The sequence below is a fragment of the Rhodnius prolixus genome, unplaced genomic scaffold (assembly GCF_049639745.1).
Source record: "Rhodnius prolixus isolate KJV_2025 unplaced genomic scaffold, Rpr scaffold_6, whole genome shotgun sequence".
In the NCBI taxonomy this organism is placed as follows: domain Eukaryota; kingdom Metazoa; phylum Arthropoda; class Insecta; order Hemiptera; family Reduviidae; genus Rhodnius; species Rhodnius prolixus.
Window position 1 is genome coordinate 21273011 of NW_027411634.1, and position 23458 is coordinate 21296468.

Genomic DNA, 23458 nt, shown 5'->3' on the forward strand with positions numbered 1-23458 from the left:
TTTTTAAACTAAACGCCCAGTGAAGCTAATTTAACTTTCCCTTTATTTCGAACAAATTACTATAAAAATAAAATAAACGTCTTTTTTTTTAACAAAATAAAAATGGTTATTCAGTTATAATTGAAGTTTACTACAAACTTTACTTGTTTTTATTTTTTTATTCCCCATTTAGTTGCTTGTTTGTTTAGGGAAGGTTTCAAAACGTTTTCTAGCCGTTCTTCTAACGATTTTGGCACGAATGTAAACCTTCATCGATGTAAAAGAGTATAAGACTCCATCAAATGCGCAAAATACACTTCTAAATAATATCTATATCATAAGATTTGTGCCGAAATGTTTGGTAATTAATTAGAAAATATTTATTCAAGATCTGAATCTAATAAAATGATAATAAATCTGTTAACCTTCATAATACTATTATTGAGGCTGTGGTATTAACATTTATGTATTCAGGCAGCATCAAAGATTGAATTTATGTTGAAAAATCTTGAAATAGAAATAGTTTCTCGTAGTTTCAGAAAGCTTTATAGGATCAATGCAGCTTCAGATCTTCTGCTTTTGGGCTATTTCTTTACCTAATCACTGATAATTGCACCTCAACTAAAACTGAAAATGATTATCGACTTTTTTTTTAGACACGTACATGATCATAAAGAAGAAATCATTCCAATCTTATTTAATTTATATAAATACTAATTCGCTATAAGACATTCAGAACAGAGTTGGGCCGGTCAATAATAAAGTTATTACAAATAATACGTAATAGAAGAATTAGTACTAATAACAGAAAACAAAAACAGAAGAAACAGAAGCACAATAGACAAAAATACTTGAAAACGCTCGGGTTTCTATTTAAATGCCACAAAAAGAATAATATGATAATAAAGTAACTTTAATATAAGAAATAAAATATTGAAATAATAAATTCATCACTTTAGAAACATAAGAATACTAATAATCTTATTTACATTTTAAGAATCAAAAAAGATAAGGAAGCATAAAAGTGGATTGTTCTTTGACACCAATGTAAATATAAGTTTAATACATTTTTCTTTGAATTACAATTACTGGATAATTTAATAGGCAAAGGAATAAAGTATTAGCCTTATTCATGTTTCGATTCTCTGCTTTTGACTTAGATCAAAGTGTATTTATTCCAAATTATCATTACCTGGTTTATAAATATGTACAATGCTTCAAAATTTTCTCTTTTAAGTGAGTTTGTTACTATTTATATGTTTTGTTCATATTAACTAACAAACCTTAGTACGCTCTAGGTATATCGCATATTAAGTACTGGTTTATTACAATTTCAATTTTCTACAAAAGTTAATAGCAATGAATGACAGTTATCAAAGAGACAAGCTTAACAATAATTACGGGAACAGCTTCCGTTTACCAATTCTTAAACAATAAGCTTGTCTGAACTTAGAAGCTAGTTTATAAGTTCAATATGACGTTCACAATGTGCATTGGTCTACCATCAAAAGCTTTTCACTAGGTTTCATTAAAGTTAAACTTTGCCAAAATGATTCCACCCCCCCTACCTAGTAAGATAGGGTATACGAACACAAGAGAGGGAAGGTTACATAGAAATGACAGCCGCTAGCCTTGTTACCACCCTGTTCTGGTGTGTGTGTGTGTTACGTCACAATCTCCAACTTTGTGAATTCATTTCTGTTCAGTTACATCAGTGCTGGCCCAACAATAATATACACCTGTTATCATTTATGCGATTTAACTATAAACTTTCAATCTAGACGGCTGAGAAAAGTTGTTCATATAAATTTCAAAATAATATTTGGATTTAAAAAATGAGTTTCAATTTTTGTTTAATTTTTCTTATTTCGAACTATTTATGTTCGTGACTCCCAAAAAAATTCGTAATAGTTTTCAAAGAAAATGAAAGTTTTGAGATTCAAACTAAAAGAATGTTTATAACGTTAAGTGAAGTGAAGAATTTCAAAAAACAAAATATCAAACAGGGTGCTTTCAGATTTACTTCACTAACATCGGTAAATATTCCCTAATTTCCTAAATAATTGAAAGGAAATTAAAATTCTCTTTTCTGTAATTATAGCACTAACTGCGCAGACGTAATATATACCTAGTTATCATTCTAGACAGGCTCATTTTTCTGTACAAATACTTTGGGGAGAACACCTAGATTAACTATGAAATTGAAGAAAACTATATTAACATTTAATAATAACAAAATAGATTAATTATTAATTACATACTATTATCAATGCTTAACTATTTCACAAAATAAAGTACGGATCAGTTAAACTGAACAATGATCATAAAAATGATAGCGTTTTGTTTTTCAGATACATAGTGTTTTGTTTTTGTGATAGTGTTTTGTTTTTGAGATAGTGTTTTGTTTTTGTGATAGTATTTTGTTTTTGAGATAATGTTATGTTTTTGTGATAGTGTTTTGTTTTTGTGATAGTATTTTGTTTTTGTGATAGTATTTTGTTTTTGAGATAATGTTATGTTTTTGTGATAGTGTTTTGTTTTTGTGATAGTATTTTGTTTTTGTGATAGTATTTTGTTTTTGTGATAGTGTTTTGTTTTTGTGATAGTATTTTGTTTTTGAGATAGTGTTTTGTTTTTGTGATAGTATTTTGTTTTTGAGATAATGTTATGTTTTTGTGATAGTGTTTTGTTTTTGTGATAGTATTTTGTTTTTGTGATAGTATTTTGTTTTTGTGATAGTATTTTGTTTTTGTGATAGTGTTTTGTTTTTCAGATACATAGTGTTTTGTTTTTGTGATAGTGTTTTGTTTTTGAGATAATGTTATGTTTTTGTGATAGTGTTTTGTTTTTGTGATAGTGTTTTGTTTTTGTGATAGTGTTTTGTTTTTGTGATAGTATTTTGTTTTTGAGATAATGTTATGTTTTTGTGATAGTGTTTTGTTTTTGTGATAGTGTTTTGTTTTTGTGATAGTATTTTGTTTTTGAGATAATGTTATGTTTTTGTGATAGTATTTTGTTTTTGTGATAGCGTTTTGTTTTTCAGATACATAGTGTTTTGTTTTTGTGATAGTGTTTTGTTTTTGAGATAGTGTTTTGTTTTTGTGATAGTATTTTGTTTTTGAGATAATGTTATGTTTTTGTGATAGTGTTTTGTTTTTGTGATAGTGTTTTGTTTTTGTGATAGTATTTTGTTTTTGAGATAATGTTATGTTTTTGTGATAGTGTTTTGTTTTTGTGATAGTATTTTGTTTTTGTGATAGTATTTTGTTTTTGTGATAGTGTTTTGTTTTTGTGATAGTGTTTTGTTTTTCAAACAAATTGTTTTGTTTGTTTTTGTAATAGAGAATTTTTTATATTTTCTTCCTTCTTCTGCGCTAAATTTTCACTTATCATAAAAACTTGATCAACCCGTTAAGAATGATCCTATAGCTGATCAATTATTTGTGATCGATAAAGTTTGTATATAATTCTTATTAATTGTTTAAAATTAAGAAAATACTTAAACGAATATTAATGAAGTAAAATTTTTGATTATTATTATTTTGATTTCTACTAAGATGAACTCGATTATTTTGGCAATTGCACTGATTTCCTGTTTATAGCTTTCTCAGTTTAGTAAAAAAAAGTGCTCTTATTTTTGTTATAACTTCTGTTTTTTTTTTGTATATTTTATTTATTTAGCTACTTTTGGGTTCAAAAAATTGTGTACTTGTTTTATGTTCAGACTAAGCTACGTTATAAGTAATAAATATAATTACAATTTATGATCGATAAAACATTAAATCGATGTAACAATCTGTATTTTTTAATTTATGCTTAATGGCCTTAGTGCCGGCCACAAAGAAAAACAAATTCTACAGGTTATTGATTGGCAGCGGCAGATTATGTTATAGTATCCATACAGAATAATAACTCTACAACTTCTAAAGTTAAGGGTTATAGGTGGAGGAAAAAACTATCGGAGCTCAGTTTTGGACGAAAATAATAATTTGTGTCTATGGTTGGCACTTAAAGGGGATTACATTTTTTTGTTCGGAGATATTTCTGATTGTATGCAAGAGGAAAAACACGTGTAGAGTCAATATGGCTGGATGGTAAATGCTCAGGGTCCTTTATTCCAGCGGTTTCAGTTAGAGGTTTTCAATTTTAATTACATTCCAATTTGAGGTTCACAAAGAAAAGAATAATTCTAGAAACAAGCCTGGAGCTGGAATTTTATTAAATACGTGGTTTTTTTTTTCTCGTTTTGTTTTTTTGTAATAAAAAGAAATTTTGTGATCTAATTGTTTAGATGGTACTTTTAAAAAAATTAATTTTGTTTTTACGTTAGCTTTCATTTCGTCAATTACAATGAATGTTATGAATAAAAGATGTTGCTGGTTATGTGCTCTCCTCCAAAAAAAAACGTGATTTGTCTTTCTCAGGATAAATTTGACAAAATGGACTCTTTATTGTTTCCCATTATTCTATAATTTGTTTTAAAAAACCTCTAAATTTTCTGACTGCAACTTCGAACTCTTGGAGTGCTACAGCTAATACAGCTACACATCTAGCTGAAATGACCTGAAATCATCGGCCTATGTCACGTTTTGGCATTCTCAGGTTGTTGCAGATGTTTAGGATGCATCCTTATCTTTATGGTTATGTTAAACAATAATGGAGTTAAAGGGTCTCCTTGCATCATTCTGCGCTACCGAGATTAAAGGGCGAGGAATTATTAATTCCAAGGTCGTAATTTTCTCGGATTGTCAGGCTGCTCTACGAGCTATTAGTTCCTACCAGGTCAACTCAAGGCTGGTTTGGGACTGTCTGGGTGCCCTGAAGGAAATTAGTGACCAAAATAAGGTCTTTCTGGTCTGGGTACCTGGTCATTCAGGACATAAGGGAAACGAAGCGGCAGATTTATTGCCCCGGGAAGGCTCTGCGGGACACTTCGTTGGCCGGGAGCCCTGTTTTGGGGTTCCGAAGTGTGTTAAGACTGTGACCATTAACCTATGGGTGCAGAGTAGGTCTCAAGAGTGGTGGCTTGCCACCACGGGGCAGAGACAGGCGAAGGAGTTCATTAAAGGCTATTCGCCGAGGCTGACTGCAGAATTAATCCGTCAAGGCCGTGGGGCTATAAGGATGATTGTAGGTCTATTAACTGGTCACTGCAGGCTCAGAAAACACATGCATCGCATGGGCCTGGCAGATGATAGCCTCTGTAGGTTCTGTCAGGAAGAGGAGGAAACGGCACTGCACGTGTTGTGTCAGTGCGAGGGGCTCGTGTGGCTAAGGATGTTACTTCTCGGGGAGGAAAAACCAAGGCCTGTGAGCTTTACTCAAGAGTCGCTCTCCAGCATCAAAAGTCTGATTAAAAGGAAATGTCTGGAGGGTGAGCTTTAAAGTGAGGGGAGCTACAATAGATCCAAAGGGGCCGCAGTGGCGTAGGCCTTGAGGCCGCCCTAGCCTAATCTAATCTAATCCTTGCATCATTCCCGGAGAATGCTGGAAAAAATCTCTCTGAAAAACCTTCCCCTATAATATGGATCCTACTTCCACTGTTCTGGAAGTTCATTCCTGCAAGCCCTACTAGCTTCTAGAGGACACCCAATACCATCCAATCATAGTCTTTTCTAAAGCCCATTCACTTGACAAAGGCGATAGACAAGCTGTGGATATCAACAATGAACTTTTATTCGGCGAATGCCCCTTTAAGCAGAAGAATTCATTACCCGTGATTGAGCGGGACTAATCTATAAAACCATTTGGATACTTACCCAGAATTTGCTCGGTCCAAAGGGTTTACTTTCGACTAATCCAGCTACGCTTGCTTAATACATTGGAGTTCATCAATAATATACAGTACAACCTCGATTAACCGGGCTGACCTCCGGCTAGAGCAGTGATTCCCAAAGTGTGAGCCGCGGTGCAGTCATAAGGGCGCCGCGAAATATTCAATTAAACAATTCGGCAATTTTCTTAGAATTTCCAATTCTCGATTTTTTGCACCAACAATCGTGTATGCTGACCAAATTTTTTACATCTTTAGAAGAAGAATCTCTTATTGACTTGTCTTGCGATAATACTTTAAAGTTAAAATTTGGTAGCATGGAACTTTCTGATTTTTGGATATCAGTAGAAAAGGAATATCCACTGCTTATTGGTAAAGCTCTACGAGTATTAATTCCATTTGCAACATCCTATTGGTGCGAAGCTGGGTTTTCGGCGGTCGCGGTAATAAAAAGGTAAATATCGCTCGAAAATTAACGTTGAACAAGAAATGAGGGTAGCCATATCCAATTTTATTTCGAGATTTGAGAAGTTGTGTAGAGAACATCTAGCCCATCCATCCCATTAATAATTTTAATAATGTTAATCATCAATGGACGTTCAATAAATTGTTTGTGAATTTAAAATTCGTGTTTAATTATTTTTCAATTAACCTAACCACATGGTGGTGGTTGTCCCGTCTCGATATGGATATTACCGAAACAGTTGAAATTAGATATTTTATATTATCCCAAGGAAAATAGTAAGTATCTGTTTTTAATTTTTCTCTGTTAAATGGGAAATCTCTTTTGAAAAGGGAAAGTTTTCCAATTTTTCAAGAAAGTCAAAAATTTAGAAAAAAAAACTTAAAAATTTAAGGGCCCCGCGGAAAAAATCCGATTATTTAGGGAACCGCGAACCGAAAAAAAATTAGGAACCTCTGGGCTATACCTACCCCGGAAAACTGAAATCTCGGTTAAACCGAATACACAGTATTACGTAGTAATACATTACTGTTTCGTCCCAGAGATCAACTCCTATCTTAGACGGCAATCCTTTTCTTTATTTTTTATTTTTAAAAATAAATGCCAAGAAATTCAGAACTAATTGCACCATAATTTGATAAACGAAAAGCATGAAGAAAATATGCCACTGAATTCTTTTCTGCGGTGCAGCTACGATGCTATCCCAGACAGATTATCTGAAATAGAAGAATTTATCCTTCTTTCTCCGGTCAATAATTTGAAAATAGTTACATGAATTGGTTAAACATTTTGAGGGGTGAGGCCAATTGTTATTAAAAAAAAAAAAACAGAAAATACAACAAATTCTACGAGAGGCGGAGACTGAACAGGGTTGTGTCGGTGGAGGGGATACGGCCGTGTCCTGAGCCACAGTGCCCGCCCGGACAGCTCACTGTTCGCACACTGTCTGTTTAATTCGCCGCGCGCAATCTTTATTTATTTAGTAATTTTTAACAAAAATATTCGAGGAGCAGAATGAAGAGATTCACTATTTTTATTTAATTTTTACTAAAAAAAAAAACCAAAGAAAAAGGAGAAAAACAAAAATCTGAAACTTAAAAAGAAGCGAGAAATATAATTACATTTTAAATAAATAAATAACACCTGAAAACGTTAAATCCAAAAAAACAAATATTCGCCCATAAACAATCAAACTCCCAATAAAAATTGCTAATCCATCTACGGACAAATTAACTAATGGTCGCCAGCATGTAAGTCTTAATTTCTTGTGCTTTTTTTACTTAATTTTAATTACTCAATTTTAACTCTTTTTAATTGAACTTAGTTTATATTTTATATGATTGTTAACGAAATACAAAAAAAATAGAGATAATCTTTTTAAACAATTACAATAATTAATATATATTTTTAATTAATATTTAATGTATTATAAATATTTCTGAAGAGAGAACAATTTAAATTGGACAAATCATATTCAGTTTTATTTTTTAAATTTTAATTATAAACGAAATCAATTTTATATATACTTTTAATTAATTAATTTTCAAATAAAGATATTTTTATTTTGATGCTTTACCCAGAACTATTTAAAAAATTAATTACATTAAAAAAGGACATTATATTTACTATTTTTTATATTTTGGGATATGCGGATCCTAAATTAAACTTTTAATTAAATATTTTTAATTATAACTTATAATGGATCGTCAAAAATTTATAGGATTTTTTTTTGTCGTCATCATTATTTTATTACAATTATTATATATTCTGTTTAAAATTCCGTAAATTTATTCTTGAATATGAATAATTCTATAAACAATATTCAAATTGATAGAAAGTTGCATACGAATTGTAAAAAAAAAAATATTTTTGGCGGATTTCCTAAAAGAACGGATTTTTTTTTTGTTCTTTTGTTTTTTAGTTCTTTTGTTTTGTTTTTTGTTAAGTAGGGAGTGCAATAGTTAAGCCACAAGTGTCTGGAGAAATACGCGGGGGTACCTCATCCTGTGGCTCAGTAATACGGTAATCAATAAACAAGGCACCTGAATCCGGACCCCTTCTCCTCTCCGTAATTAAAAAAAAAAAAAAAAAAAATCTAATTCATTTCAATTAAAAAAATAAAATAAAAAAAAATAGTTTGATAAATATTTTTATTAATATTATTCTTAAATGATTTTATTCTATTCTATCTTTTAAGAATTATATTTTTAGCGATCGAATTAATTAATTAAATAAATAAAATTTGTTGAATTTTAATTTTTTTTTTTAGTAATATAGAAAATTTAAAGTTTAGTTAATGTGTGATTAGTTTACTGGGTCCGGCCATTTTGGCCGTTCAGTAGTTTTAAATAACAAAATTTAGCCAAAAACTTTCACTTTTTTTAAATTCATACATTTTTTTTTTAAATTCTAAAGATATCGGCAATAAACATAAACCAAAATTTAGAAAACTCTCTTGGATTTGTTAGTAGTATTATTAAAAAATTATTAAAATATTTATAAAGGGTCTAAAATTAACAGGGTTGAAAAAGTAGATGAAATATGCATTTCTTTTAATTCAATACGAGTCGTATTGTTATTGGATTGAAATACGTATAATATGAAAATATAATTGAAATATTATTATTTTTTAATACACTTTTTTTTTAAATTAAAAATATACAGAAAAGATAAAATCCCTATAATAAAGGCCGCGTGGGAGTTCTTGTTTAGAACTATCTTTAGAAAATGAAAATTATTAAAAAAATAAATAAATAACTACTAAAGTTAGATTTCCTCTTATAATAAGAATAACGATTTTATTTACTATAAGATGAATAAAATGAAACAAATAAAACAAAAATAATTTAATATAAGAAACTAACTCTTGTCTTCCTTCTAATTGAAACCTCTTTAGTTTATTTACATTGTTAGTTTTAGAAAACTTTCATCTTTTTATAAACTTACAAAAATATTTACATGAAACGTGATTTTCATTTACAAAACTAATCGGCAGCGTTTTTATAATACATTTGTTTAGGGTGCTACATCGTTCAGAATGGTGTATAATTTACGTTGAGCTTAATGTTTATTTCTTAATTTCTGTCTGGCTGATTTGCTGTTTAGATAGAAATAATAATGTTATTTGATTCTGTGTCTGCACTGTTACTACCACTAAACGAACTAGAAAATCAAGATTTTAATTTTTTTTCCTTTAGCCGGTATAAGTTTTTCTTTAAAACTTATTATTATAATTTTTTTTTTTTTTGTAATAATAAATATTTTTCTTAAATTTTTTTGTTAAACTACAGATTCTATTGATCTAATTTTTCACCATTTTCTATAGTTTAATCTTTGGAGCTTCGTTAAGAAAAATATATACATAAATTTGAAAGTTTAATTTACAAGCCCTTTATTAGTTGGTGGTACCTATAAATAATTTTGAGCTATGGTCAATGCGCAAGTGCCTTGGTGTCAAAGTTAATACTCAGCTCAGCTGATCAAATTCTGGGCTCTTTTGACAGCTACAGCTGATGGAATTGATCTTTTTTATTTTTATAATTTTTCAGTTTTCGTAGCTTTTTTTTCTTTTTCTTTTGTTTATACTTTAATTGCAACTGAAAACTTGGGAGACATTGACATGACTTTCTGCTTTTACTGCAGTTTCTCTCAACTTTAAACGATAAATTTTTAACAAATTTCAAATTTTTTAAAGCCTGATTTTCAATGTTATTCTACAGAACTCTCTTTAATGATTGGTAGTTCACGAGTGTTTTAATATTCACCTAGCGCAGCGTTTCCCAACCTGTGGTACGCGAGTTAATGGTTGGTGGTACGCGAAAAATAATCAGTAATGGTGGACATAAAAATTTTTAAAAAATTAAATCATAAAAATATCATAGAAACGTTTTTTCCTATAATTCATAAAAATTATTTTAATTATTATTATACAGTAAAGTTATTAATATGTACAGTAATAAGGTTAGTCTGGCTCCATATATACGAGAAAATATACTAGCACATTTAACAGGATTAAAATTGTCTTTCATGCAGTATTTTCCAAAACCCGAAAACACAAATGATAAATTCAAAAAAAGGGATTTCAAATCCCTTCTATAAAGAAAATTTAGGAAAAGCTACATCACTGTCGATAAATGATAAAGAAAATTTAATAGAATTATCATGTGACAGAACTTAAATGATAACTATGTAAAGATCTGCTTAAAGAGGCTGATTGTAATGAGTAAGCTCTATCCAAGCAACATTAAATTTAATTGGTACTTACAGGTAGTTGAATGCTTAAAAGAAATTAATTTAGAAGATTTGGGCACAAATATAATAATCCTAAAGAAGAACTTTGTAAATTAATTAATAATTTTGAAGAGAAAAATATGTAGGCAATTTTTAATTATTTAAAAAAAGTTTTAAAACTAAGATCTTACACTGGACAAAGTTTATAAAGTGAACATTAACTCCTTTGTTGCAGATACATTGTATCTTTATACAAATAAAGATAATAATAATAAAATAGAACTCTCGGAATAACAAATCTGCACGAAATACAATCATTTTGGCGAAGCGGTACAATTTAGCACGATGTACTACCAAGTGGTACGCGAGCTAAAAAAGGTTGGGAATCGCTGTCCTAACGGAATATATGATTAATATGTTTTTACTATTAAAATTCAAATTAAAAGTTGAGGATCATTAAATGAACTCCTTTGCATTTCAAATTTAGCTTTTTTAAGGACAGAAATGTAAAAAGTTTACTAGCATCATCAGGCGAAATTTCAAGCAATACGAAGATTCGTTCAATTTAACCTATACTAGGAATGTATTAACTGTTAATGTATAATTGTAACTAGAAACTACAGGGATGAGAAGTTTGTTATCCAGGCTGCTCTCAAACCGCTGAACTGTATTAACAGCTAATGATTCCCTAATAAGGAAAACTGGGAAGAGGTTTGGGGATTGGCGAAGAAGGGAATAAAATGGCCGTCGCCCTGGCGAGGCAAAGCGCCCAAACAAACTTTTGTGGGTTCTCAACTTCCTGTAGAATTGCTTTTCTTTGGATGGAGTTGAAGAGACTGGAGGTGATCATTAGGAGTCATTCTCTGAAACATCCTTCCTGTCCTGAGGCTTGCGAAAGTATGTTTAAGTAAAGATAAAACCGGAATAGATCTGAGGCTTTCCTTGCACTAACGGAAGATGAAGTGATTAATTTTCTCTCTGGGCATTGTAGACGCAGATGACACCTGAGGAAGCTGGGTTTTGTACATGGATTCTAAGGAGAGATAGAGACAATCTCCAATACACTTTCAACCTATACCAATACCATTATTTAAGATACAGAAATTGAAAAAGAAGATCTAGAAACTCGCCTGGCCATAATACATCTTAAAGGTTCCAATGCATTTTCAATTCTCGAAAAAACGAATGAAAGTATTTTTAAAAACGTAAAACAAACTTGCAATTCAAAAACTGTATTAAAGTAAGCAGACAGAACAGAAGACACCACCAACAATATAACGATTTAAAAAGTATTATAATTGTCAATAGCATAAGCCCTGAAGATGACCTAATCCCTACGTCGAAAGCTTGGTAAAAAATGAAAATATAATTACTGAAGTTGGCAACATTGTTTCTACCTTCTACAGTGTTATAGTTAACAACTAATACTATCAGTGTAGCAAAAAATTCAATTTAGTTCGTTAATACCAAAAGGAATCTATAAATATCTTATTATACGATGTAGTAAAGTTAAACCGTTCAAAGCACTCTAGGGTTATAAAATAAGGCAAGGAATATTGAAATGAAAACAGAGAAAAGAACAATTAAATTCAGTTAAAAAATCCAACTTTGTAATTCGCAACACTTTTAAAATAGTTGAAAATAACTAAATAATAGACTCAAAGAATTAACTAAATTTACTAATATAAACTAATGTTTCAATTATTTTTAATAAATTATAAATGTTTACAACTAGCAAAAAGGTATGTTTGAAAAAAAAATTTCCTTTTGTATTTTATATTTAATTTTTAAATTTGGACTAAAATTTAATTTAAAATCAAGTTTAATTTGAATATAATTTGCAAGACCAAAAAAGGCAGAAACCTAATGTTAACAGCGACATAAAAAAAATTGTTTTTAACAGTAAAAAATGTAATGATAATTGATTGGGCAGTGATGGGCTATTTAAAAATAAAAATGTTTTATTCCAGATTAAAACACAACATTCAGTTATAAATGATATTGTTTAAAGAAATACCTATTTATTTTAAAAGGTCTCACGTTAAGGTGCTAAAAAATATTAGACTAAATGCCTTAGTGCACACTGCATACTAAAAGATGGTGTCCGACTAACAGTGATAATGGGGCACGATGGAATGTTTAACTTTATTTAAATGGTTAGAAAAACTCACTTAGCAATTAACACGGAGTAACACACACAAAAATTCAAATTAAGTGCTTAAAAGAATTTAAATTCAAAATTATAACGGGTGCCACGGCATTGATTTCATAAGTAAAAATATAAATATAACTCTGATATTAATATTGTGCTGCTATCTATGACCAGGTACACGGAATAAATAAAATCCTATTTAGTTTTCACAATTCATTATAAAATCTTTTATAGAAAAATAGAAAAAAATTGTCAAAGTTGGGTGTTTTTCAACGTTACACTTTTTCGTGCAGTTTTTGATGGTCAACCCTTATACAACTGTCCTACCGGACAGTTTTAATACAAAAAAAATAAATAAAAAGAAACAATAGGCTGTTAAATCAAATAAACTCGAATCAGAACATATTTACATAAAAATATATTCTATTTTAGTAAAACATTGTTCCTTAAAGAAAAATTAATAATTACATTACTCTTTTTTAGCAATGAAGTAAATCCCCAAATATTTGATTGAAACATCAAGATTTTTTCAAAAAAGAAACAAATAAATGAAATAATTTGCTTTTAACTGAACAAAAAGCAAATGCACGGAAAACCATAAATTAAAATAAAATTAACTCCTTAGTTATGAATGTTTTCTTTGTGAAACATTAAAATAAAATTTAACTAATTAGAGGGGAAATTATATTGGGAAATTCGTTGCTACCTAGATAAGGAAAAAAGAAAGCTCTGGTTGCAAACAAACAAGCTGAAAAAAATATATAATATAGAGACTTACTTCGAGACGTTCCTCTCATTAACTGTCTACAACTCCTTTAAATCTTATATTTTTTTACCACCATGACTTTTGTCGGAAATTCTCTACACCAACGAATAAATATAGATGAAGATGGACGATGGGTACAATCGCACAAAACAATCCAGCAAACCGTTTTCAAAAGAACTATAAAAAAAAATATTCGCAATATCACTATCACCTGTGCCTACTGAGAGTCCAACTGAGCTTAGTTTTCTAACGTAATTATTTGTCTATAACAGTGTTGACATTTACTTCGTCATTTTAAATATTTCCCATAAGGCCCCCGTAAAAACATTTTCTATGTAGATAGCAGGACAGAATGTTAAAACTATTTTAATTTAATAATTCAAGAATTTTATTTTCTCTTTTTATGTAATTTTAATGGTTTAATTATTTTATTACATTTAAAGTTTCTAAGAAATTATTTCTTCTATTTATTTTACATTCCTTAACAGTTACATATGTATATCTTCTACTCAACTGTTCCAAAACTACATATTCCTATGTGAACTCAAATGTAAATCTAAATTTTTTTGTATGACTGTTAATCACTTAAAAACGGATTAATTTGTTTTTTTAAAGACTGTAATAAGTTTAAATTGATTTTAATTGCAAATTTCACTGACTTTGATTTAATTAATTCCTCCCAAAAAATATAAATATATAATGGTTATTGAAACAAAATCTTTAATAATTGAATTGGTAACATTGGGAAAATAATTTAAAATAAATAAGCTTTTAGACATATTTCAATTAAAACTAACTGATATTCGAAAGGTTATCAGTTAACAGGTTATAGTGAGGTAATAAAATACCTTCCAGTTGTGGAGAACTTTTATAAGGCAGTCCTTTATTATTGAACTCAGAAAACTTGATATATACCTAACAGGCCGTTTATTGAATCAATTCATTTACCTCCTTTTTCTCGTTTATGTATTTTCTTTGTTCAGATGTTGAATTTCTTGCCTTCAATATAAACAAACGTTATTTGTAAGAGACGTTTTCTATATGAGAAAACTATCTCTCAATTCTTTTTGGTTATTTCTATTTATTTTTGCTTAGTGCTGGTGTCTTTGAACCTTCAGAGTGTTTTAGTAATTTATATTAAGGACTTTAATTAGTGAGCTAAATTTTAAGAAAGTGTTTTATGTGCTTATTAAGTGAAGAAGGAAGAAATTACTTCTCAACTCTATCCCGATAAGTAACCAAAATTGGAATGATGTAAATGAAAGGGACCATTAAGGATTGCACTACGCTTATTTTAAGTTAGGAATTGAGTTTGGATCATTACTGGCCTAAATGGAATTAAGGTTAGACACTTAAGCTTAGATATTTCGAAATTAAGTACCATTGGCAGCGTTAAATTTGGGTTCGATGCGAATCAAATGAAATATCTTGTACTTTATCTGGACAAACGACTCACTTTGAATTCTTACACTCGATTAAAAGAGACTTTAGGTTCAGATACAAAATATTAATTTGACTATTCGACAGGCGCTCTAAGATAAAGCTTTACCATCACCATGGACATAAGGGCTCGAACTGTACGGGATAGCTAAACGATTCAATCTTCTTCGAATACAAATTCTCCAATCCAGAATACTAAGAAATATAGTGAAACTACGGATTCAAACCGATCTAAACATTCTATTTGGATCCAACCTAGCCCAATCCATGGTAAATTAGCTGCCCTCTGAAATCCAATTAATCCGGGGCCCCTTTCTTCCAAAACCCGCCATTTTCTAGCTGCTCAACGTCATTCTACCGTGTTGGCACTCATATAACATAGATAGCTAACTAACGGCTACAAACACTGGATGGTTGACGTTCACATTAGAATGCCACAACATGCACGCGTATGTTTATTTACATAAATTATATTTACATGTGTGTAGGTATATATTTCTCTTTATAATTTTCGCTTATTATATTTATAATACTGTTGCCAAAAATTAAACAACTGAAACAGTTGAGTACAGTCTGAATTAAAGAAAAGAAATAACCGCGTTCATCCTCGGAAAACAATAATATTGAGATAAAAGGGAAGGTTACTAGCTGTGCACAACTGTTATAATCTAAGAACCTCTTAAGATAAGAGCATCGTCAGCTGATCAGATGGAAGAATCTTCGGATGTTGACGTACCCTAAAAAATATTCATTCAACTTTATTTACGATGAGTCATTAAATATACTGGCCTAACATATAACTGGCAATATAACTCAACACTTCGCGTGCCTGCAGCAAAGAATTTTGGCACACTTGCAAACATGTATTCTGTCACGGCTAAATTGGAAAGATATTTCATCAAATGGTTCATCGGCTTGTGGACTTTAAAGTATTTCCTGTTTGTTCAACTTTCAAAATTATACTACCCTTTATTTTGAGGACATTAGTAATTGTTTTAATTGTTTCATTTGTTTGAATTAGTTATTTTTTTTATTATTATTATTATTTATCATGAGTTAAAAAAAAGGTATTTACAAATTGGACCTCTAAAAAATAAATTCTTGCAGAATGTTAAAATTTAAATTTTTACTTATAAAATACTTAGAGAATACCACGATTCGGTTTTGATTAAACTCATTGAACCGAACGTTTAAGCATTATTGAAGCGTTTTATCAGTTTTACTAAAAAAAAAAAAACCATTATTTTTGCAAACCTAATGTTCAAATAGTATCTATAACTTTTTATCTATAACAGTATCTATAACTTTGTATCTATAACAGTATCTATAACTTTGTATTTATAACTTTGTATCTATAACTTTGTATCTATAACTTTGTATCTATAACTTTGTATCTATAACAGTATCCAAAACTTTGCTCGAAACATTTTCCTCCAAATTAGGGCGTTTTCTTCTGTGAAAAAAAAAATCAAAAATTGTAGTTTGACTTATTTCTAAAATGCCTTTACTATACATTGTACTGTTTTACCATCCTTGAAATAATAATAAGAATAAAAGTTGAGACTAAATTTTCGCATTTGAATAAAATTTGGCTTCCCGAAAGTGTCATTTCTTAAATAGATTTTTCAAAACTTGCGAGATTTTTTCGTAAACGATCGCTACGATTTAAACCTTCTATAGTGAAACCAAAAATTCTAATCTACTCCATATATTTGAGAAAAATTTACTTATAAAATTTGATTATGATACTTCTGAGCAAGGAATTGAGTAGATATCGTCAATGGATATGCATCAAAGGCCCATCTACTATCTAATTTTAATTCTGACAATTTTTAAGTCCTAGCGTCGTAGATATCCTGAGATTGACAATCAACAGTACACCTCAGAGCTACATCTAATTCGGAAATTCTTACAGTGTTTTTCCGTTAAATCCAAAAATACAGCCCCAGGGAAGGGAAGGGATTAGCTATGCGGTTAGCGTATTGGATTCCCACGCCGGAGGTCCCAGGTTCGAATCTAGCTGCTGACACTTTAGATTTTCTCTTCCTAGGAGCTTCTTACAGCTCACTGTCCTGTGATGGACAGTTTTGTTTGAAACGAGAGAACACTGTCCGGAGGCTGGCAGTGCACTTGAAAAAAGCTCCGGGCGCCAATAACTTTAGATGTTGACGCGCCTTATATTATTATAAAAAATAATAATAATAATAATATGGCCTCACATCTGAGTTCTATTAACATCTAAAATACATTTATTGTAATGGTCAAACGCCATATTGTTATGACCATCGCACTCAACGCCAAGCAATTTTGAAAAAAATTGTATAAAGAAAAACGTTCTGATAGCTTGAAGGCAAGCATTTTATTTTTCAGAAAAGAATCAATTTAACATATACAATACGTTGGTTCTTTGTTGATGCACTCACACAAAAACCTATGTAATATATAAAATATCCATTGATCAAAATCGGTCGATAAAACTACTCTTTCATTTGAAATACATTATCCATCAATTTCTCTGCAAACAATTGTACAAACAAAGTAAAAAAGGCAAAGTGAATCATTGAATAAAAACAAAATAGAGGTAACCATGGTGATTGTGTTTTGTAAACTAAACTGAAATATCTGATATGTTTGATTATTTGTTAACAAAACGAAAACAGAGAAAATGAAAGGGTTTACTGTCGATGTATGTGTTCGATTGAATTTTTGATTAGAGCCTCAGTTATTAAAATTAAATATATACGTACATGAATCAGTTGTAATGTGAATGTCAGAAATGTGTCGCATTATTCTTGTCTTTTTTTGCTGTCACTAGATTAACATGTACAGAGGAGTTCGTTTTTTCTATCTCCATGTTTTTCTTCTTTTTTTTTAAATAATTACAGAGGGTGCGGTGATCTACCTGGCAATAGTCCATGTTTAACAAACCGAGCCTGTGGCATGTCACCACGTTAAATTCGAGAGTTTAAACTGACATCTAGTTCTGAATTAAGACTCCTTTAGTTTACCACTTCTCTGAATGGGATATTTATGTCTTTTCTCAATAGTTAATATACTTGAAATTCATTGAAACATTTTGTTAAAATCAAATAGATGTAAAAAAAAAAATTGAAGATAATGAAACTCTTTAAAATTAGAATGTAAAAGGCCGAATTATTTATTATTTCTATTGTTAGTAACATTAAAATAAAAAAGGGAGCTGCATTTTTGGGTTTAAAGGAAAAAGCACTCTAAGGATTTCAGAATTGGATGTACCTCTACGACGCAAGGACTCAAAAATATCGGAAGTAAAATACGATATTATACTTTGATGTATCAAGAGAAAGACGTTAACTGGAAACAACAACCATGGAGAAAAAGAACGGCTAAGACTTCCTCTACCATGGTTGATTGAGGAGGATAACCATGATTAGCTTGTCAATTCAAGCCTTCAGGCTGACATTAACTGGAAGAGAATCTTCAGATCCTGTAAGATTAGAACTGGAGTCAATGTGTAATTTGGAGCTGTCACAAAATTGCGAATCCTTAACCTTCTTTTTTTTTTTGTTTTTTTAATTTAGGCGCTTCAACATTTATTCAAATTAGCGCCCTTCAAAAGTGAGGAGATCATTTACTCTTTAGGGGCGTCGGGAATGCCTGAAATTAAGTTGGTTAGTTGGTGAGAAGGTGGTACGCAATCCTTGTTTAAGAGAATGCAGAAAGAGCTTCAGTCAGAGTTGTCAGGCAGAATTGGCTGCAGGAGGTCTTGACCCAATATGGGTTGTTTATTGCGCTGCGAATCCTGACAAATGATAATTATAATCGATTTATTATTTTAATTGACTATGGCTTTTTATCCTGGCGTAAATAATAAGTAACAGCCTATTTTTTCAGGCTTAACGTCCAACTACCAATTAGGTGTCGTGGTCGGAGGCGACTATCAAACATACTTTACTGTAAATATCTTTTTTATTAACCATTAAATAAAATCCAAGGCCTAAGACTGGGAATCGAAACCAGTACCACAATACACATTAGCTTCGCAGATCTGCGTAAATAATAATGTAAATAATGAATGATGAAGAATGATAATTATAATCGTTTTATGACTATATTCCTTTGACTTTTTACTCTAGCCAAAATAATGCACCATGAATGATAATTACAGTCGATTTATGTCTTTATTCCTTTGACTTTTTACTCTAGCCAAAATAATGCACAATGAATGATAATTACAGTCGATTTACGTCTTTATTCCTTTGACTTTTTACTCTAGCCAAAATAATGACTTTTTCCAATGATTTTGTTTGTTTGTTTACCTATGACTTTATTATCGATCACCCACTGCACTGCCACTGAAACTTTGATGCGCTCTTTCAAGCACTGAAATGGTTATTAGTTGCAATTCCTTGTCTTTTCAAATTAATTGAATATAGCAAAAATAAAAAACAAATTTTTGTAAATATTATCTATTGTAGTTCATTGCAAGTAAAAAGCACAAAGGGGAAATAAAATCTTATTTGTGCAACAAAGCTTAACAAATATTTTTGAAATTATCAACCCAGGTTCCGGTCAAGTTCTGGGTTATTCGGTCACAATTTTGCTGGATCGCATTTATGGGAAATAGTTTAATCGCGGAAGTATTTTATTCAATTGAAACAAAAAAAAAAAAAAATTGCATAAAGACTAAAACTACAAAAAGAAAAAAATTATATTTGAAGCATTTAAAATTCTATTTACCCACACGAATTCCGCTTCAAGTATTTACCATTAAAGCAAGGACTACCAAACGTAAAAAAAAAGTAGCAGGCGACATGGCCCCCCCCCCAATATTGCTTGGAACAGAAAAATTTAATAACCACTAACCAAACACCCTACAGCTTTCGTTTTTTCGGGAGCGCGCTGTTGGAATTTGCAGAAGTCTTCTCTTCAAATGTTTGCCAAATAAATTAAGTTGGCTGAAAAAACATTTGCATGTGTGAAAAGCAGAGAAAAAAATAGAAAACATCTTTAGTCCTTGCACTACCATAAAATAATTATTAGTAATTACATTTATTAATATATCCAACATTTTATTTAACTGAACTTGAAGGAGTTCAAAAGTTTTCATTTAAAAATTACGTTCAAATAATACGAATTGAATGAAAACCAGTTCACAGCCTCCTAATTCTCTAATTGCTTTAACTTTTTTGCTGAAATGTTCCATAATCGCGTTTTCTATAATGTTTGAATAAAATATATCAAATTATCTATAAACGAAAGCACTTTTCATCTGTATAATTCTGTGATCATAATATACGTTGAATAATTTCTGATTGTTCACGGTTACTTGTTGTTATTGTCTTTTTCACAACATCTTACATCATCATTCAGAGGTTCTCCAACATATTTCTTCTAGCGCCCCCTCAAATTTTTAAACTTTACCACATTTTAAAATTCACAATCGCAATCATTACTTTAATTTAATTATAGCGAGCCATATGAGTCTTATCCTGTTTCTGAGTTCAGAACTTTCATTTTAAAAGAGACTGTCCAAATGAAAGCAATAAAATGCAACTTTATAAATAATATTTAGAAAAAATTTTTATTTAAATTAAAACAAACATTTCAATTTAAATTTTAAAGCTAATCTAAATTGAAGGGATGAATCTGATGATTTTTAACAAGTTTGTTAATATCAGGCTCGAATTTACTCAAAAAACAGTCGCTAAGTCACCGCGTTCGGTAGCATGCAAACGATTTCTCGTATCTAGATGGCAGTGTTGCCACAGTACTAAATCCACGTTCACCACAAATACGACGATGGTAAATGCTATCAAAAAATCGTTGAAAATCGACCACAATCCAGGATACAATTGCGGGATTGTCTTTTGTAGACCAAAATTAACGAAAAAAAACAACAAAATAATCGATGGTAGTGTATTTTAGATGGTTTTGATTTGAACACAAATCAGCCATAGCTCCTAATTTCCTCTGGGCCCTGTACCGCCTTTACGAGGTTGGCTATTAAATGACGAGACTGATGCTGCTACAAAAGAACTATGCATGCGCCAAATCCTGACGACCAACAGCTGTGCAGCGTAAAGCCTTCTCTTTTGATTGCAGCGTCTCACGTGTTTGTAGAGAAATTTGTGTGGCCGGAACCGTCGTTTGTGCAAAGAGGGGTTAGTTTCGTTTTGCCAAAAATATTATACTACACATGTAGTAGAGCAAAGAATTGTCGTGAAATTTCACATGAAATTGGGTAAAACCGCTACTGAAACTTATCTTTTATTAAAAGAAGTTTATGGCGATGAATGTTTATCACGTGCGCAAGTTTTTGAGTGGTTCAAGCGTTTCTAAGATGGCCGAGAAGGTGTCGGAGATGATGACCGCCCGCGTCGCCCTTCCACGTCCAAAACGGATGAAAATATCGATTATAATTAATCAACATTACAACCGTGAGGTGCTTGCTCAACTCCGTGAAAGAGTAAGGAAAAAAACGACCCGATTTGTGGAAGAACAAGACATGGGTTCTCCATCAAGACAACGCGCCGGCTCACACTGCATTGTCTGTCAAGACCGTTTCTAGCCAAGCACAACATCCCAGTTTTAAGGCCATCCGCCTTATTCGCTTGACCTAGCCCCATGTGACTTTTATCTGTTCCCCTAAGTCAAATCTACATTAAAAGGAACACGATTTCAGTCCGTTGAAGCTGTGAAAGAAAAAGCGGCACGTGTCATGCAGGAGCTCACAGAAAAAGACTTCCAGCACGGTTTCGGACAATGGTAAATTCGCATGGAGCGTTGTAGGGATAGGGGAGGGGTGTATATTGAAGGTAATAATAACTAAATTTGTATAAATTTAAAATAAAATGTTTTACAGCAATAGTCTCGTTATTTAATAGCCACACCTCGTATATTGGCTTCCAGCGTCCACAAGGGGGCGTTATCGCCCACTTAGAGAAGGACTGATCTAGTCTAAAATTCGAACCTCTCAACAACAATGAATCCATTAATTTTTACGATGTATATTTATCTATTTTTGTAGGCCATTGCAAACTTGCCTGGTAAAATGCCTCTTCTGTTTTTTCGCATGGTAGTTCACATGCTTAAAATGACAAATTAATATAATCATAAACAATATTTAGGCTAGAAATCTTACAAGTTTGTAATAATATGTTAAAAGAGACATTGTTCATAGCAGTCTGTATAGTTTTAAAAGTGACATTATGTAACAGGAGTGAGTTCGCTTGGTCTACTACGACTAGTGTTTTGTCCGGGAAGTATAAGTAAAGTATTGCACATTAATCACACTTACGAAAGCTCTATTGTTGTGAGAAAAAGCAACTTCCTTCAGAGCTTTTAAATAGAGCTTCTTTCCAACATCATATATCAAACTTATTATCGCCACAGCAGCCAACTGATTCAGATATACTCACGCGCGTATACCACCTGCCTACGTTCAGCTCTGCTATTCGGTAGATCAGCTCCCTCTTATCACTTCATTTCTTAGGTCTTTCTCTTTTTTATTATTATTATTTTTCGTTCTAAAAGCAAGTTTCACGTAAAAATACCTTGAATTATGATGATGCAAAATAAAAATTGTACCTTTTTTTGGGCAAATATTAGAAAAAACATTTTAATAAAAAGATTTATAAATTAATAACTATTTTCAAATATTTTTCTATTATTTATGAGCATAAATATGTTCAACGTAAGAACAACATGATGATCTACGGATTTGTATAAGTTGGTATAAGCTTTTACAAATTTTGTACAAAAGATTTTGTAAATTTTAAGTTTGGATCTAGCTCGAGCTGGTGTTCCTCAGGGCAGTGTCCTAGGTCCTCTTCTTTACTCCTTATATACAGTAGACATACCTCAACACCCAAATACCATTCTTTCTAACTTTGCTGACGATACTGCAATCTTATCTCCTCATTCCGATCCTCTTATCGCTATACGAGCACTACAAACACACATCAACCACTTACAGGACTGGCTTTTCAAATGGAGAATCAAAACTAACGTTACGAAATCAAAATTTATAGTATTTACTCTTAGACGGAAAATCCTACCTCCCATCATCTTGAACCAAACTCCTGTACCAACTGTGGACAAAGTACGCTACCTTGGACTGTACCTAGACAAACGGTTGACATGGAATCCCCCAGACTAGACTGAAAAGACAAGAAACTAGCGATCGCTACAAAACTTCTCGCCAGACTACATGACAAACGTTCGAAACTTAACCTACATAACAAAAGACTCTTATATCTACTGTTACTGCGACCTATTTGGTCATACGGCATCGAAGTATGGAGATCAACTAAGCGTTCCAACTCACTACGCCTCCAGGCATTACAGTCAAAAATACTTCGAAAACTTAACGCTCCGTTCTATGTATCTAACCTCACTATCCTTAATGACCTCAAAATCCCTTTCATTACAGGTTCTTGCTAACACTCGTTTTCTCAAATTTCATTCCTCTACAGCAGCTCATTCTAACCCTCTCATAGAACACCTATCTTCCTCCACATTACCAGGTAATCCTCTAAGGAGATTGAAGAGAAGATGGCCTCTGAATACATAAAGAATTGGAACGTTTAGTCGATCCCCATACTTCGATGCCGTATGACCAAATAGGTCGCAGCAACAACAGGTATAAGAGTCTTTTGTTTTGTAGGTTGAGTT

General features: G+C 31.3%; 1 protein-coding gene and 1 long non-coding RNA gene across 8 annotated transcripts in view; one reads left to right on the forward strand and one right to left on the reverse strand.

The window, feature by feature from the left end:
* Positions 1 to 13619, reverse strand: part of LOC141460531 (uncharacterized) — a 242198-nt gene extending 228579 nt beyond the window's left edge. Inside the window, exon 1 of the long non-coding RNA XR_012462118.1 lies at positions 13376 to 13619. This is a non-coding gene — a long non-coding RNA (uncharacterized lncRNA). The remainder of the gene's footprint in view (positions 1 to 13375) is intronic.
* Positions 7111 to 23458, forward strand: part of Ca-alpha1T (Ca[2+]-channel protein alpha[[1]] subunit T) — a 673619-nt gene continuing 657271 nt past the window's right edge. For all 7 annotated transcript variants that reach the window (XM_074140614.1, XM_074140612.1, XM_074140616.1 and 4 more), the window contains exon 1: positions 7111 to 7465. The gene's annotated coding sequence lies outside the window, so the exon portion shown is untranslated. The remainder of the gene's footprint in view (positions 7466 to 23458) is intronic.